Source organism: Hyla sarda, chromosome 2, assembly GCF_029499605.1.
Source record: "Hyla sarda isolate aHylSar1 chromosome 2, aHylSar1.hap1, whole genome shotgun sequence".
NCBI lineage: Eukaryota > Metazoa > Chordata > Amphibia > Anura > Hylidae > Hyla > Hyla sarda.
The window spans coordinates 282,884,522-282,902,241 of record NC_079190.1 but is presented as its reverse complement, the minus strand read 5'-3'; the positions used below and the strand labels follow the sequence as shown (position 1 = coordinate 282,902,241).

General features: G+C 41.9%; 1 long non-coding RNA gene across 1 annotated transcript in view; it reads right to left on the bottom strand.

Moving 5' to 3' along the window:
• The window catches only part of LOC130356160 (uncharacterized), a 92,472-nt gene that overhangs the window by 66,689 nt on the left and 8,063 nt on the right, over window positions 1-17,720 (bottom strand). The gene's annotated exons all lie outside the window — the stretch shown is intronic.

Sequence of the window (17,720 nt, the reverse complement as noted above, 5' to 3'; positions counted from 1 at the left end):
ATCACTGCCTCCATGGGCATGCTTTACTTGATCTTCCTAATTTATCTGCAGTACTGTGTTAAGTATTTGGGTCACTGTCACTAACCTCGTGTTGTCAGATGATTTTCTGTTTATGATACTAAGTGAAGACTACTATTAAATAGAAATTAAAGCCTGCTTTCAGAGTCTGTGAAATCTGATTGGCACTTAAAATAGAAAGTGTGTGGAATGGCATGAGGACATTATTTATACTGTGTGGGGTCACTAAAAAGGCAATATGCTGTGTTGCAGCACTAAAGGGGCACTGTAGTGTGTGGGGTCACTAAAGGAAGTGTTATACTGTGTGCAGGCACTTGGGGGCATTACACTGTGTGTGGGGAACTACAAGGGGCAATATAGTTTGAGAGTACACTTATAAGACACTCCTAATATACTGCAGTATAGTAGCACAAACTCTAATATACATTCTGGTACCATGTCATGCTTTTCATGTGGGGGACTGGAAGTCTTATTGCAAAGTCTTCTGTGATGACGCTATCACCAAAAGAAAATTCCACACAGGATGCATCTACCCTAAGGTAGATTGAGAAAAACCTTTGCATAAATTTAGTGATACACAGAGGTACATTCGGTACATTGCACTTTAGTTTTTTCCTCCTTGCCCCATAATAGCCATAATTATTACATTTTTTCATCTACAGACCCATATAAGGGCTTGTTTTTTGTGGGACCAATTGTACTTTGTAATGTCTCCGTTCATATTTCTATAAAATGTGCTGTCAAACTAAGATGTAATCTTGATACCACGTTGGCACAATTAAAACCATACCCAATTTGTATAGTTTGCCTTATGTTTTATTAATTTTATAAAATTGTACACTTGTTAGATAATTTTTTTTCTTTAATTGCCATTTTCTGACCCCTATAACTTTATTCTTTTTATTTATTTTTTGTTAACCGGGATGTATGAGGGCTCAGTTTTTATGTTGTTGATCTTTAGTTTTTATTGGTACCATTGTGGTATTGATCAGACTTTTTGATTGCTTTTTACTTCATTTTTTTCTGGGATTTGATATGATACAAAAAACACAATTCTGGGGTTTGTAGTGAAGTAGAGGGGGAAAAAAAAAAGAGACCACACAGGTGGCGCCTCGTGTATTACCCCCAGCAAGAGAGAGAAAAAAAAAAGCTAGATGTCAGGGCTGCCGACGCGTCTATTATCTCATGAACGAGATAAATGCGCCTATCACCCTAGTGAGTAGGGTACCATATGTTGAGATCCGCTGCTGAAGCCGGGAGGTCACAGGAAGCCGAAAGATTCCAATCCTGGAGAAGTTGCAAGGAGGAAGGGAGGAAGAAGACCTATCAACCCAGGCGCTGCGGATACTTGTCCCAAGAATTCAATGGAACCAGGAATGTGCAATAACAGATCCCTCGGCAGGGACCACTTAATTGAAAAAAATTAGCAGGGTACAGATTACGCGTTTCGAGGGAAACACCCTTTTCATCAGATCTATACAACTTAGGTACAATGCGGTTTAAATAATGAGAATATGGTGCCAAATACTTGTGGGCGGAGCCATAGGTGCAAAAAAAAAATTTGTAAACAGGCTACTCCTCGAACCTTACCCCACAAACCAAGAAACAAACATTTACCCCTTCATAATGCCATAAGGCAGGACAACTTGAGGGTTTCTTTTCCTCCCAGAAACAACAATTGTGACGGCCCCCCGTCTCCGCGCCACGTCACTCCACATGTCCCCTGGTGAAACATTCACCACAGCTTGCCCCACTACAGGAACTAATTGACTATCTCAGACATCACCCATAAAACACCTGTGGAACAAATACTGCTTCTAGTCTTCCTTTGGGTCGTTTTTTATCTGACACCATATTGGATGATTCTCTACTCACCGTACAGCCCCCCCCCCCCGACCCCTCACAGGCTTGGTGGAAGATCACCATTTCTTTACTCCATTGGGGGCTCCACTCACTAACACCAATGACCTCATTTCCTCCCTCCTGGACTCCTCCACCCATAATAACAACTCTACTGTTTTTTTAGAGCTACCTCCCTGCAGAACTACCTCCTAGAACTGTACCTCATCTATCCCTGCTAATTGAGACACCTTCGGTAGAAAAAAAAATACACGTTGCTCCCACACTAAAATGAAAAAAAAAATAAAATAAAAAAAAAAACATGAAGAAGAGGATGTAGGGGGGAGGGGGAGGGGAGAGAAGAAAAAAAAAAAAAAAAAACAATCAAGGGACCTCAAATTTAGAGACTGTGAAAATGTTTAACTTGTCTTCATACATTCTATCCGATATCAAAAATCCATTTCTTAGTAGAGGCTTATCCTTCTGCCTGACTAACAAGGCCAATAGTTTTGACCTCTTCATGGACCTAAATAGGTATATCAGGAAGCTCACCATCAAAAGATTCTTCTCTATAAAAGGTAAAGGCCGCTGAAGGTCCCACTCCACCGAACCAGACCAGTGAACCCTCTGACCTTATACCAACCCCCAATTGGCACAGGATTGAAACTAAATCAAATTTTTATCCCCTTCAGGCCAAAGGTAACTTTATTGACACCTTCTCACACGTAGTTCAAAATGACTTAGAAAAACTTACCCGAACAAAAAATTGTTTTTCCAGCAACCTTTCTGTACATGAAAACCTGGCTCTTAAATCCCTAGCAGACAACCACAACATCATAATCCGCCCCGCCGACAAAGGAGGGGCCACTGTCATTTTGGACCTAGCAGATTACATTTCTGAGGCCAACAGACAGTTGTCAGATAGTCAATATTACAAACAACTGCCAAACAACCCCACGGAACAGCATGCCATTGAATTAAAGAGTCTGGTTACAGAAGGGTACAGACAAGGGGTCCTGAGTAAACCTGAACATGATTATATTCTTGTCATATCGTATTGATGCGATATGACATTTTTTAATAAGGATGACACGATGCCTCAAGCACAACGCCAGTTTATACTTAATGGCCTCAGATTCATTTTAACGCATAACTACTTTGAGTTTCGTAAAACTGTTTATTCACAGCATACGGTTGTCTGTTTATTTGAGAGTTATTTGAGAGTTTTATCTACCCACATTATTTATTTAAACATTTTATCTATTTTAAACGCTTTATAGATTATATATTTTTTATTTGGGAAGGTATCCCAACACAATTAGATGAATTCCTTAAAGCGTACCCATCAGATCCAACTAAAAACATTTTTTTAAATATATCACTCAGTACCTAATCCTGACCATGTACATCTAATTTTTAGGTGTCTGTCATCTTAATTGTTTTTATAACACTTTTAATTTAGCTCACTAGTCTGAATTCCTCTCAAAGGGAGGGGGCGTGGCCTCACTGTGCAGATCTCCGTCCCCTCCCTCAGTATGCTGTCTGCTCACATCTCCCCTATCATTAGCAAAACTACAACTCCCAGCTTGTCCTCACTGACAGTAGCGGGACACAAGCTGACACCGTGAGGATTTTTCCTCTAGCTGTGAGCCCTGCGCTCACAGCTGTCAATCAAGGAAGTGTGTCCATGACATAGGTGATGATGCATGGACACAGCAGGACTAGTATGTGTACAAGCAGGCAGGGGGGGGGGCAGTTGTTTGCCTGGCTTTTTTCAGTATGAAATACTGAAAATGTTCTAATGAAAGCAATTGTAAAACCTATTGGTTTTGCAAGCTTTACAACATATCAAAAGTTTTTGCATCTGGCAGTGCCCATTTAAGTTTCAGGCATAACGAAGAACTATCATGTATAAAAAAAAGGTAATTAGAATCAGTATCACCTGAACTATTATCCTGTTCCATCAGGTTACTGCGGGTGATGCTAGTAACAGATTACCTTTAACCTGTTGGGGACCTGAATTCTAACACATGGGGGATACATTTTACACAATCTGTTTTTAATAATCATGCAGAGTTTTTAGACGGAAAAATATATCATAATGCGGATGGCTGCTTGTGGGAACTAAAACCTTTTTTTAAGAAAGTTGATAGCAATAGCTATCTAGATTTTACCAGCTCTCATTATAAAAAATGGTTGTGCAGTATACCCCTTGGCCAATTCAAACGTATTAGAAAAAATTGCACACATTTTTATGATTTTAAAGAACAGAGCGAAATACTCAAATCCAGATTTGGAGCAAAAAAATACCTAAAAGTATAGTTGACTCAGCATATAAGAAAGCCTGCATGATTACCCAAACTGATTGTTTAACCAAAACTGTTAAACCAGAGACTTTGGTCCCTCAGTTTTGTGACCACCTATACCAGAGAAAACAATCAGATAAGGGATATCCTAACAAAATACTGGGCTATCCCATGCAATGATCCCTACCTTGGTAATATTCTCCCCAAAAAACTGTCAGTCACATTTAGAAGGGGCAAAACCTTATGCAATATAGTGGCACCAAGTAGGCTAAAAAATAAGAATGAAGCCCCATCTCATTTTTTAACCACAGTAGGTTGCTTTGCATGCAGTATTTCATGGTGCAAATGTTGCACCCACATAAAACACAAGCGTAAAGAATTTGTGTCCAACAAAACTAAGGAGCACTTCAGCATCAAGTCCAATAAACTGCTCCTCCCAATATGTGATTTACCTCTTAGAATGCCCTTGTGGGCTAAAATATATCAGGTGTCTACGTGAACGCATCAACAAACATAGGAGCAATACTGTTTATGGATTCATGTTGCATAGTATTTCCAGACACCTCACCGAACGGCATAATCAGAACTTCAGTTGTTACCATCACCACAATTGAAAGTGTACCCAGAAATGACCCCCAAAGGTTCAACACTCTCAGGAAGTGTGAAAACTACTGGATATAAAAACTTTCCACCCTGATACCAGCTGGTCTGAACGAACTCATTGAATGCTCTTTGTAATCCTTTCCTGTCCACAAGATATTTGGTCATGGCTTTATTCTGTTCTTATCGAAGTCTTTTATCCGTCTGTACCTTTTATGTCTTTATATGCCTACAACAAAGGTATCTTTCTGAACTATTTTATATATTATATGCATCTTAAATTTTTACATACCCCGTGGTCCTTGGAATATTTTTACATATCTATGTTTTTATTTTATAGACCTTTTTACTCCTTACCCCAGTGTTGTTTTATGCTACATTTTGCATTACGTCCCCAGGGGTTTTATATGCGGTATTTTACCTTATACCACTGTACTCATAGCAATTTATGTCTCACCTCCGGCTCATTTGCTTTACTTCCCTAATGAGCGGTATACGTACCGTTCTATGTAGAACATACTCTATATGCATCCCGTAATGTTAAGTAATGTGTGTGTGTGTGTATATATATATATATATATATATATATATATATATATATATAAGGGCTGCACGACATGGGGAAAATGTGCGATTGCGATTTTGGGCCTAAATATTGCGATTTCGATATGCGATGTGATATAATAAAAAAAATGGTGAAATCCCCCTATTTCATGTCCAATCGCCTCCATTTCACATCTACCTACCCATTTTATGCCCACCACCTATTTCACATCTCCCCCTTGTCATATTCTACTCCCCCTTGTCACATTCCCCCCCCCCCCCCCCTTGTCACATTCTCCTCCCCCTTGTCACATTCTCCTCCCCCTTGTCACATTCTCCTCCCCCCTTGTCACATTCTCCTCCCCCCTTGTCACATTCTACTCCCCCCTTGTCACATTCTCCTCCCCCCTTGTCACATTTCCCCCCCCCCCCCTCCTGTCACATCTCCCCCATGTCACATTCTTGTACTGCAGCAATACACTCGGTTTCCTGGGTGGATTTAAAATCTTCTGCGGGACCCGGGAAACCTAGTGAATTGCTGCAGTACGAGACCTTTCCCCATCAGCCAATCACTGGCTTGACACGTGACACCACTGCGGCCAGTGATTGTCTGAAAAGGGAAAAGTCCTACTGCCTGTACTAAGAAGAGAGGAAACTTCGGAGCGCACAGAGACAAGTCTGCAGGGACCAGGACTAGGTGAGCAGAAGTTTTTTTTTTTTTTCTCCCTGCGCCTTAGCTCAGTGTTTTTCTAGCAGGGTGCCTCCAGCTGTTGTGGAACTACTACTCCCAGCATGCCTGGACAGTCTTTGCCGGTCCGAGCATGCTAAGAGTTGTAGTTTTGCAACAACTGGAGGCCCCCTGGTTGGGAAACACTGACTTTTAGGATTTAAATTAGTTTTTACCTGCTATGGCCGGCCTCCGCCACGGGAGCCAGCCTGAGCAGATAATCGCATGTTTTCCTGGTGGGCCGTATTGCTATATCGCAAAAAGCAAAAATCGCGATTTGATTGCTTTTGCGATATATCGTACACACACACACACACTGTACATTTGAGGCCTAAACTGGTGATTTGCACAGGGGTGGCTGCTGGTTACAGCGGTTCTGACATAAACACAAAAAAATAAACACCCACATGTGACCCCATTTCGGAAACTACCCCCCTCACGGAACGTAAGAAGGGGTACAGTGACCATTTACACCCCACAGGTGTCTGACAGATTTCTGGAACAGTGGTCCGTGAAAATGAAAAATGTAATTTTTCATTTGGACAGCCCACTGTTACAAAGATCTGTCAAATGCCAGTGGGGTGTAAATGCTCACTGCACTCCTTGTTAGGTTCCTTGAGGGGTGTAGTTTCCAGGGCTGTGGAGCCGGTAGATAAATGTTCCAACTCCGACTCCTCTGTATTAATATGTGAATGTATTTTATACATTATGAATTCGAGTAGAATACAGACATAGCGCACATCTACAATCTTGTATAATGATCTGATTGCTTCTCAGCACAATATCAAAAACTTAGTATACAGTTAGTATACATTTTTGATCAAAAAGTACAAGCCCACTCGCCACGTCAAGGCCACCTATTCAGAGTGGGTCCCTAACATCCCTAGCATAAAATGGCGTAGCACCGGGCGGCGACCACCACCGCCGCGACACAGGTGCCCACGGTGGGGGGGGGGGGGGCGACCCACTGGCAGAGCGGCCCCAATGCCTCTCAAACCAGTCTATTTTATACATTCCTTGAAGGAAAGAAAGGCAACATACCTGTCATTACCACAGGACTACTGGCTGGGAAGCCAACAGTCTACTGTATTGAACAGTTTGTGTGCTGATCTGCTGCTGAAGATAGGGCAGTGGGAGGATCCAGGAAGGGGCATTTATTATAAAACATGATTTCCCTAGTAGAATCCCATAGTCAAGTTTAAAGGGGTACTCCGCCCCTAGACAGATCGCCGGGGTCCTGCTGCTGGGGACCCCCGGGATCGCCACTGCGGCACCGTGCTTTCATTACTACACAGAGAGAGTTCGCTCTGTGCGTAATGACGGGCGATACAGGGGCCGTAGCATCGCTACATCACGACTCCGCCCCTCGTGATGTCTAGGGGCGGAGTACCCCTTTAAGCTAACAATCGAGTCTACAAGTTTTTATAGCCTTAGCTGAATGGCAGCAGTTTTTCCAATGGTTTACAGCTTCAGTCTTGAACTATTGACCCTCCATTCCCTTCACTTATACAAGTGTCTCTAGTCCTGCAAAAAACATATTTCCTTAATCACTTATCAGTGAGAGGCTAGGTTACCCATGGGTTCCCTGTAACAGCAGGACACAACACTATGGAAATTATAAGTATTGCCGCTCCTAATTGTGCGTTGTGTGCCAAATAGTAAAGCACATGAAAAGCATGCTTCTTCACAGTCACTTAACGTGTTCGTTTTGAGGTTACATGAGGCACTGCATGCATTGATCTTTATTCTTATAGTAGAGAATTCATTAATTATAACTTTTTGTGAATTTGGACATTTAAACTTGCTTTTTTTTTTTTTTATTCCAATCTAAATTTAGTAGGAGTCTGAGCATTGTTTGCCGACTCCGACTCCAGGTACCCAAAATGTCGTCCGACTCCGACTCTGACTCCACAGCCCTGGTAGTTTCCAAAATAGTATGCCATTTTTCACTGTTCTGGCACCATGGGGGCTTCCTAAATGCGACATGCCCCGCAAAAAACATTTCAGCAAAATTTGCTCTTTTAAATCCCATTGTCGCTCCTTCTCTTCTGAGCCCTCTCTCTAGTGCACCCACAAAGCACTTGACATCCACATATGAGGTATTTCCTTACTTGAGAGAAATTGGGTTACAAATTTGGGGGGGGGGGGGCTTTTTCTCCTTTTACCCCTTGTAAAAATTAAAAATATGGGTCTACAAGAACATGTTAGTGTAAAAAATGCAGATTTAGATTTTTCTCCTCCACTTTGCTGCTATTCTTGTGAAGAAACTTGTTAAACTTTCTGAATGTCATTTTGAATACTTTAATGGCTGCAGTTTCTATAATGTGGTCCATTATGGGGTATTTCTCACAGAAAGGCCCCTCAAATCCACTTCAAACTTAACTGGTCCCTGAAAAATTCAGATTTTGAAATTTTCGTGAAAATTCGTGAATTTGAAGCTCTCTAATGCCTTCAAAAAGTAAAAACATGTCAACTTTATGATGTCAACATTAAGTAGACATTTTGTATTTGTGACTCAATTTATTTGGAATATCCATATTCCTTACAAGCAGAGAGTTTCAAAGTTAGAAAAATGCTAAAATTCATTTTCATGAAATTTTGGGATTTTTCACCAAAAAAGGATGCAAATAACAACGAAAATTTACCACTATGTTAAAGTAGAATATGTCACGAAAAAACAATCTCGGAATCAGAATGAAAGGTAAAAAGCATCCCAGGGTAATTAATGCTTAAAGTGACAGTGGCCAGATTTGCCAAAAAAGGGCTGCGCCCTTAAGGTGAAAATGAGCTGCGTCCTCAAGGGGTTAAAAGGTGTACTCCAGTAAAAAATATTATTATTATTATTTTTTTTTTTAAATGAACTGGTGCCAGAAAGTTAAAAAGATTTGCAAATTACTTCTATTAAAAAATCTTTACCCTTCCAGTAGTTCTTAGCAGCTGTATGCTACAGAGGAAATGCTTTTCTTTTTGAATTTCTTTCTTGTCTTGTGCTCTCTGCTGACACCTGATGCCCGTATCAGGAACCGTCCAGAGTAGGAGGAAATCTCCATTGCAAACCTATGCTGCACTGGATAGTTCCTGACACGGACAGAAGTGTCAGCAGAGAGCACTGTGGACAAGACAAAAAAGAAATTCAAAAGGAAAATTTATTCTGTAGTATACAGCTGCTAATAAGTACTGAAAGGATTAAGATTTTTAAATAGAAGTCATTTACAAATCTGTTTAACTTTCTGGCACCAGTTCATAAAAAAAGATTTTATTGTTGCTACATTTATTCTTTTTACACTTTAATAGTCCCCTTAAGGGACTTTTAGGAGGAATCATTAGATTTCACACACAGATCAATATAGTTCCATAGAACTACATTGATCTGTGTGCTCTACGCTCGATTGATAGAGCTTGGGCCAGCCAGGCTTTATCAATCATGGAGCCACGAACCACAGGGAAGGAGAGGTAAGCCCATGCGAGGGTGGGGGTGGTTTGAACATCACGGGAGCCAGCCAAGGACGCAAATATATGTCCTTGGTCGTTAAGGGGTTAAAGCATTACTGTCAATAGTAAGAAAATTTAAAAAAAATGCTTGTCAGTGTAGTAATGTGCCCTAAGACCTGTATGCATAATAATATGCATGTGTTAAAGGGGTACTCCGGTGGAAAACTTTTTTTATTTTATTTTTTTTTTTTTTATCAACTGGTACCAGAAAGTTAAACAGATTTGTAAATTACTTCTATTAAAAAATCTTAATCCTACCAGTTCTTATTAGTTGCTGAATACTACTGATTAATTTCTTTTTGGAACACAGAGCTCTCTGCTGACATCTCTGTCAATTTTGGGAACTTATCAGAGCAGCATACGTTTGCTATGGGGATTTTCTTCTACTCTGGACTGTTCTTCAAATGGACAGAGATGTCAGCAGAGAGCACTGTGCTCGTGATGTCAGCAGAGAGCACTGTGTTCCAAAAAGAAAATAATTTCCTCTGTAGTATTCAGCAGCTAATAAGTACTGGAAGGATTAAGATTTTTTTAATAGAAGTAATTTACAAATCTGTTTGACTTTCTGACACCAGTTGATTTAAGATTTTTTTTTTCCACCGGAGTACCCCTTTTTAAGTATTGTATGTTTCTATTTATCATACTTTCCTGTTAGGGCTCCTTAGAAAGCCCTTATTTGTTTGTTTGTTTTGGAAAATGTGGCAATACCAATTATGTTTTATTTTATTTTATATAAAATTATTTTGTAAGGGGATTTCTTTTGGGTGGAGCAGGTGTAATGTACTTGTTGTACCACAGAAAAATTCTTATATATGTTACTCACTAAGTCATGCAGATGCTGTATATCTCTATTATTATGTGTCTGGCTTCTGTATTTGGCTCACAAAATCCCTCTGATCTGCCGCTCGCTCATTCTTAAATCCATTGCTTAGGAGGGGCAATTACTGAGCCAGCCCTCACTCGCCATGCATTCACCTCCTCTCTGAGTCTGCTGTGCTGTGCTGTGTCTCTTGATCCAATCACTGCATGCTGCTCTGTAAGGCTGGGTTCACACTATGCGCTTTTACAACCGGACCTAAAACCGTGGTCAACCACGGTTTTAGGTCCGGTTGTAAAAGCGCATACGGCGCAAAAATGAGCCGACCGGACCGAACGTTTCACTCCGGTCGGCTCATTGAAATGAATGACATACGGGAGCGCATACGGTTACATACGGGAGCGCGAGCTTTTAGCTCCCTCCTGCCGTATGCGCTCCCGTATGGGACAAAACGTAGTGTGAACCCAGCCTAACACTGTCCTCTCATTTTGTCAGACAGGAGTCTGATAGTACAAGAGTGAGCACAGAGGAGTGCTAGTCTCGCCCTCATTTCCTGGATTTTGTTCCAGCATGTGCTTCAGATTTCTATAAAATGGAGATTTTTTTATTTTATTTAGTATATTAGAAGGGTTAATATTTCGCAAAGATTTAAAACTTTTTTTTATTTTTATTGTCAGTACCCATTTAATGTTTTACTTTTTAATAATGCCTAATACATTTACGTACATGGTAAACCTGGGCACCTTTATTAGGCTCTCGGCTGCCACAATCACATTGTGGGCTGTTGATGAGGTGACACTCCATCCCGCACTAACTAGGGGTACTGGCTGGTAGTGCGGGTGACACTGATTTAAAATGTTTCCTACCGGGAGCGTTATTTTTCTTTATCTGAATATGCTAATTATCAGTTAGGGACACAGGCGGGGTTACGATGTTTCCCTTGGGCACGCTGACTTCAGCACTTGGCCCGAGTCATGAATATTCCTGTTCTCCCTCTGCCGCTCTGCTCTGTTTAATGCCCTACTGCACATGTGCCACTTCCTGGGTACACCTGGAAGCAACACAGCTTAACAGCCACGGCCATCTTGGACCTGTGTAATCAGTGTCCTTAGCAATACCGAATATCTGCCTGCATGCACCTAATGTTTACTCACCTCATAAATTTTATAACTGCACAATACACGGGTGTGTGTGTATTGTGCTGGCATAAATTTATGAGATAAGTAAACTTTATGAGCTGTATGCATGCAGATATCAGGGATCACTAAGAACGCTGCTTACACAGGTCCAAGATGGCCGCAGCTGTGAAGCTGCGGCCACTTCCGGGTGTACCCAGGAAGTGGCTTACGCGCAGCAGGGCATCTAACAAAGCAAGGAGGCAGAAGGAGAACATGAATAATTATGAACTGGGCCGATGGCTGAATAAATAGCGCTGATGTCATTGTGCCCGAGGAAGACATTGTAACCCCACCAGTGCCCCAAGCTGCTAATTCGCATATTCAGAAAAAGAATAACTCTACAACGCAATGATGGATCCATTCCTGGTAGGCATAATTTTAATCAGTGTCACCCGTGCTACCTGCTGGTACCACTGATTAGTGTGGGTAACACTAGACCAGTGTTTCTCAATTCCAGTCCTCAGGGCCCCCTAACAGGTCGTGTTTCCAGGATTTCCTAATTCTTTCACAGGTGACATAATTATGGTCAGTGAATCAGGCATCACCACAATTATATCACCTGTGAAAGACTAAGGAAATCCTGAAAACATGACCTGTTAGGGGGCCCTGAGGACTGGAATTGAGAAACACTGCACTAGACAGTCCTGATAGATGAGACTAAGGATGATGTCTGAACAAAGCCTTATTCCTATCCTATCCTACATGGGTGTCCCATACCAGGTATTGCGGGAACTCCGCTATCTCACGACAGCCTCTTTTCACAGTGTTTATCCAGGTGCAGCATCTCTGCTGAACAACTGATCACCAGGGGTGTTGGGTATCAGCTCCCCCCGAACAAGTATTTATTGCCTATCCTGGGGATACATCATGAATGGAAAAGTCCAATAGTGGCTTAGGTAAGTTTCAGATGGGTGCATTTTTGTGCTCGGATTAGAGCTACAAGTCTTGTCTCCACCAAAAGTCTAGTAACTCAAACTGACAGCATCTCCATTATGATGCAATCAGTTCAAGTCTGTAGACCTGTGGTCAGACCACGGTTTGAGGACGTGATACAGAAGCAAAAATAAAAAATAAAATATTGCATTGGCATAAGAAGTATTCAGACCATTTACTTAGTTGAAGCACTGTTGGCAGCGACTACAGTCTTCTTGGTTATGATACAAGGTTTGCACACCTGGATTTGGTGATTTTCTGCCATTTTTTTCAGTACAGATGGTGACTGTTGGTAAAAGACATTTTTAGGTCTCTCTAGAGATGTTTAAATCAGGGCTCTGGCTGGACCATCCAAGGACATTCAGAGTTGACCCTAAGCCACTTATGGTCTACATCAAGTTATTTTTTTCCCCAGTTTGCCTGTAGATACATCAAGAGTGCTTCCCTTACCCAACCAGGTGGCATACAAATTAGCTACTTAACAAATTCTTCTCCCCACAATTCCCTTTGGAGTGCTAAATGGTTTAAAAATCTCCACACACTATTAAACAGGTACTCCAGTGGAATTTTTTTTTATCAACTGGTGCCAGAAAGTTAAACAGATTTGTAAATTACTTCTATTAAAAAATCTTAATCCTTCCAGTACTTATTAGCTGCTGAATACTACAGAGGAAATTCTTTTCTTTTTGCAACACAGAGCTCTCTGCTGAATCACGAGCACATTGCTCTCTGCTGACATCTCTGTCCATTTTAGGAACTGTCCAGAGAAACATATATTTGCTATGGGGATTTTCTCCTACTCTGGACAGTTCTTAAAACGGACAGAGATGTCAGCAGAGAGCACTGTGCTCGTGATGTCAGCAGAGAGTCCTGTGTTCCAAAAAGAAAAGAATTTCCTCTGTAGTATTCAGCAGCTAATAAGTACTGGAAGGATTAAGATTTTTTTAATAGAAGTAATTTACAAATCTGTTTAACTTTCTGGCACCAGTTGGAAAAAAAAAAAAGTTTTTCCACCAGTGAACCCCTTTAACCCCTTAAAGGGTACCTCTCTTCAAAAAAACTGTTGATATATTATAGATTAATGTATGCAGAATAACATTACAATTGCATGTTATTAAAAAATGTGCTTCTTTCTATTTAATTCTCCTCTTTGAAGAAATGACCACTAGGGGTCTCCCTACCAGTCCTGGCAGCAAGCATTTCAGACTCATGCTGGAGTCCTAAACACTACGAGCTGCCAGTCTGCTTTGTTCACAAAGGAGAACACTCAGAGCTGCCAGCCTGCTTTGTTCACAGCCTGTTTGGCTGTGAACAAAGCAGGCTGGCAGCTCTGAGTGTTTAGGACTCCAGCATGAGTCAGAAATGCTTGCTGACAGGACTGATCGGGAAAAATACAATAGAAAGAAGCATATTTTTCATTAACATGCTATTGGAAAGTTATTCAACATTCATTAATCTAAAATATATCAAAAGTTTATTTGATGAGAGGTACCCTTTAAGGATTTTTTGCAATTCTGACCACTGTCACTTTAAACATTAATAACTCTGGAATGCTTTTAGTTATCATTCTGATTCCGAGATTGTTTTTTCGTGACATATTCTACTTTAACTTAGTGGTAAAATTTTATGGTAAGTTGCATCCTTTTTTGGTGAAAAATCCCAAAATTTGATGAAAAAATGAAAATGTTGCATTTTTCTAACTTTGAAGCTATCTGCTTGTAAGGAAAATGGATATTCAAAATAAAACATTTTTGGGTTCACATATACAATATGTCTACTTTATGTTTGCATCATAAAATTTATGAGTTTTTACTTTTGGAAGACACCAGAGGGCTTCAATGTTCAGCAGCAATTTGGAAATTTTTCACAAAATTTTCAAACTCGCTATTTTTCATGGACCAGTTCAGGTTTGAAGTGGATTTGAAGGGTCTTCATATTAGAAATACCCCATAAATGACCCCATTATAAAAACTACACCCCCCCCCAAAGTATTCAAAATGACATTCAATAAGTGTATTAACCCTTTAGGTGTTTCACAGGAATAGCAGCAAAGTGAAGGAGAAAATTCACAATCTTCATTTTTTACACTCGCATGTTCTTGTAGACCCAATTTTTGAATTTTTGCAAGGGGTAAAAAGGAGAAAATTTTTACTTGTATTTGAAACCCAATTTCTCTCGAGTAAGCAAATACCTCATATGTCTATGTAAAGTGTTCGGCGGGCGCAGTAGAGGGCTCAGAAGGGAAGGAGCGACAAATGGTTTTTGGGGGGCATGCCGCATTTAGGAAGCCCCTATGGTGCCAGGACACCAAAAAAAAACACATGGCATACCATTTTGGAAACCAGACCCCTCGGGGAACGTAACAAGGGGTAAAGTGAACCTTAATACCCCACAGGTGATTCACAACTTTTGCATATGTAAAAAAAAAATAATAATTTTTACCTAAAATGCTTGGTTTCCCAAAAATTTTACATTTTTAAAAAGGATAATAGCAGAAAATACCCCCAAAATTTGAAGTCCAATTTCTCCCGATTCAGAAAACACCCCATATGGGGGTGAAAAGTGCTCTGCTGGCGCACTACAGGTCTCAGAAGAGAAGGAGTCACATTTGGCTTTTTGAAAGCAAATTTTGCTTTGGGGGCATGCCGCATTTAGGAAGCCCCTATGGTGCCAGTACAGCAAAAAAAAAAAACATGGCATAGTATTTTGGAAACTAGACCCCTCGGGGAATGTAACAAGGGGTAATGTGAACCTTAATACCCCACAGGTGATTCACGACTTTTGCATATGTAAAAAAAAAAATATTTTTTTTTTTACCTAAAATGCTTGGTTTCCCAAAAATTTTACATTTTTAAAAAGGGTAATAGCAGAAAATACCCCCCAAAATTTGTAACACAATTTCTCCTGAGTACGGCGATACCCCATATGTGGCCCTAAACTGTTGCCTTGAAAGACGACAGGGCTCCAAAGTGAGAGCGCCATGCGCATTTGAGGCCTAAATTAGGGACTTGCATAGGGGTGGACATAGGGGTATTCTACGCCAGTGATTCCCAAACAGGGTGCCTCCAGCTGTTGCAAAACTCCCAGCATGCCTGGACAGTCAACGGCTATCTGGCAATACTGGGAGTAGTTGTTTTGCAACAGCTGGAGGCTCCGTTTTGGAAACAGTGGCGTACCAGACGTTTTTCATTTTTATTGGGGAGGGGGGCTGTATAGGGGTATGTGTATATGTAGTGTTTTTTACTTTTTATTTTATTTTTTGGTAGTGTAGTGTTTTTAGGGTACAGTCGCATGGGCGGGGGTTCACAGTAGTTTCTCGCTGGCAGTTTGAGCTGCGGCAGAAAATTTGCCGCAGCTCAAACTTGCAGCCGGATACTTACTGTAAACCTCCGCCCATGTGAGTGTACCCTGTACGTTCACATTGGGGAGGGGGGAACATCCAGCTGTTGCAAAACTACAACTCCCAGCATGTAGGGTCTATAAGTGCATGCTGGGAGTTGTAGTTTTGCAACAGCTGGAGGCTCCATTTTGGAAACAGTGGCGTACCAGACGTTTTTCATTTTTATTGGGGAGGGGGGCTGTGTAGGGGTATGTGTATATGTAGTGTTTTTTACTTTTTATTTTATTTTTTGTTAGTGTAGTGTTTTTAGGGTACAGTCGCACGTAATCCTCCGCCCATGTGAGTGTACCCTGTACATTCACATTGAGGGGGGGGGGGACATCCAGCTGTTGCAAAACTACAACTCCCAGCATGTACGGTCTATCAGTGCATGCTGGGAGTTGTAGTTTTGCAACAGCTGGAGGCACGCTGGTTGTGAAACACCGAGTTTGGTAACAAACTCAGTGTTTTGCAACCAGTGTGCCTTCAGCTGTTGCAAAAGCTACAACCCCCAGCATGTACGGACAGCGGAAGGGCATGCTGGGTCTTGTAATTATGCAACAGCTGGAGGCATACTACTTTGGCTGGGGATGCTGGGGATTGTAGTTATGCAACAGCTGGAGACACACTGGTTTGCTACTTAACTCAGTGTGCCTTCAGCTGTTGCAAAACTACAACTCTCAGCAGTCACCGACAGCCAACGCATGCTGGAAGTTGTAGTTATGCAACCAGCAGATGCACCACTACAACTCCCAGCATGCACTTTAGCTGTTTGTGCAAGCTGGGAGTTGTAGTTATACAACAGCTGAAGGTACACTTTTCCATAGAAAAAATGTGCCTCCAGCTGTTGCAAAACCACAAGTCCCAGCATGCCCATAAGGGAATGCTGGGAGTTGTGGTGGTCTGCCTCCTCCTGTTGCATAACTACAGCTCCCAGCATGCCCTTTTTGCATGCTGGAAGCTGTTGCTAAGCAACAGCAGGAGGCTGTCACTCACATCCTACTGCTGCTGATCCACGCCGCGCAGGTCAGTCCTGCCGCCGTCGCTCCTGGGGCCCCGATTCCAACATTAACGCCGGGGATCGGGGTCCCCAGCACCCGGGGTGCACGTCCCGCACCCGCTCACGTCCTCCGGAAGAGGGGCGGAGCGGGTTGCGGGAGTGATACCCGCAGCAGGCGCCCTGATTGGTCGGCCAGGAAACCGGCTGACGAATCAGGGCGATCGTGAGGTGGCACCAGTGCCACCTCACCCCTGCTGGCTATGGCTGTTCGGGGCAGTCGGAGACCCGATTGAGTCACTGGAGACCCGATTGACCCGGAATCGCCGCAGATTGCTGGACTGAATTGTCCAGCGATCTGCGGCCATCGCCGACATGGGGGGGCATAATGACCCCCCCCCCCGGGCGATATGCCGCGATGCCTGCTGAACGATTTCAGCAGGCATCGGGCACGGCTCCCCTCCGGCTAGCGGCGGAGGTCCGGGAATGGAAAGGACGTACTCCTACGTCCTCGGTCCTTAAGGACTCGGAAACGGGGGCGTAGGAGTACGTCCATTGTCCTTAAGGGGTTAAGCTGCTCTCCTTTAAAAACACATTTGACTTTATATAGAGCACATGTGGCACGAGGGCTAAAGTAAAATGGCCACACAATTTGTGCGCAAAGTGTGACAAATGTAAAAAAAAAAAAAAGTTGTATAAAGACAATGATGAATCACCTCACATTTAACCCCTTAAGGACTCTGCCCATTTTCACCTTAAGGACCCGAGCATTTTTTGCACATCTGACCACTGTCACTTTAAGCATTAATAACTCTGGGATGCTTTTATTTATGAATTTGATTCCGAGATTGTTTTTCGTGACATATTCTACTTTATGTTAGTGGTAAATTT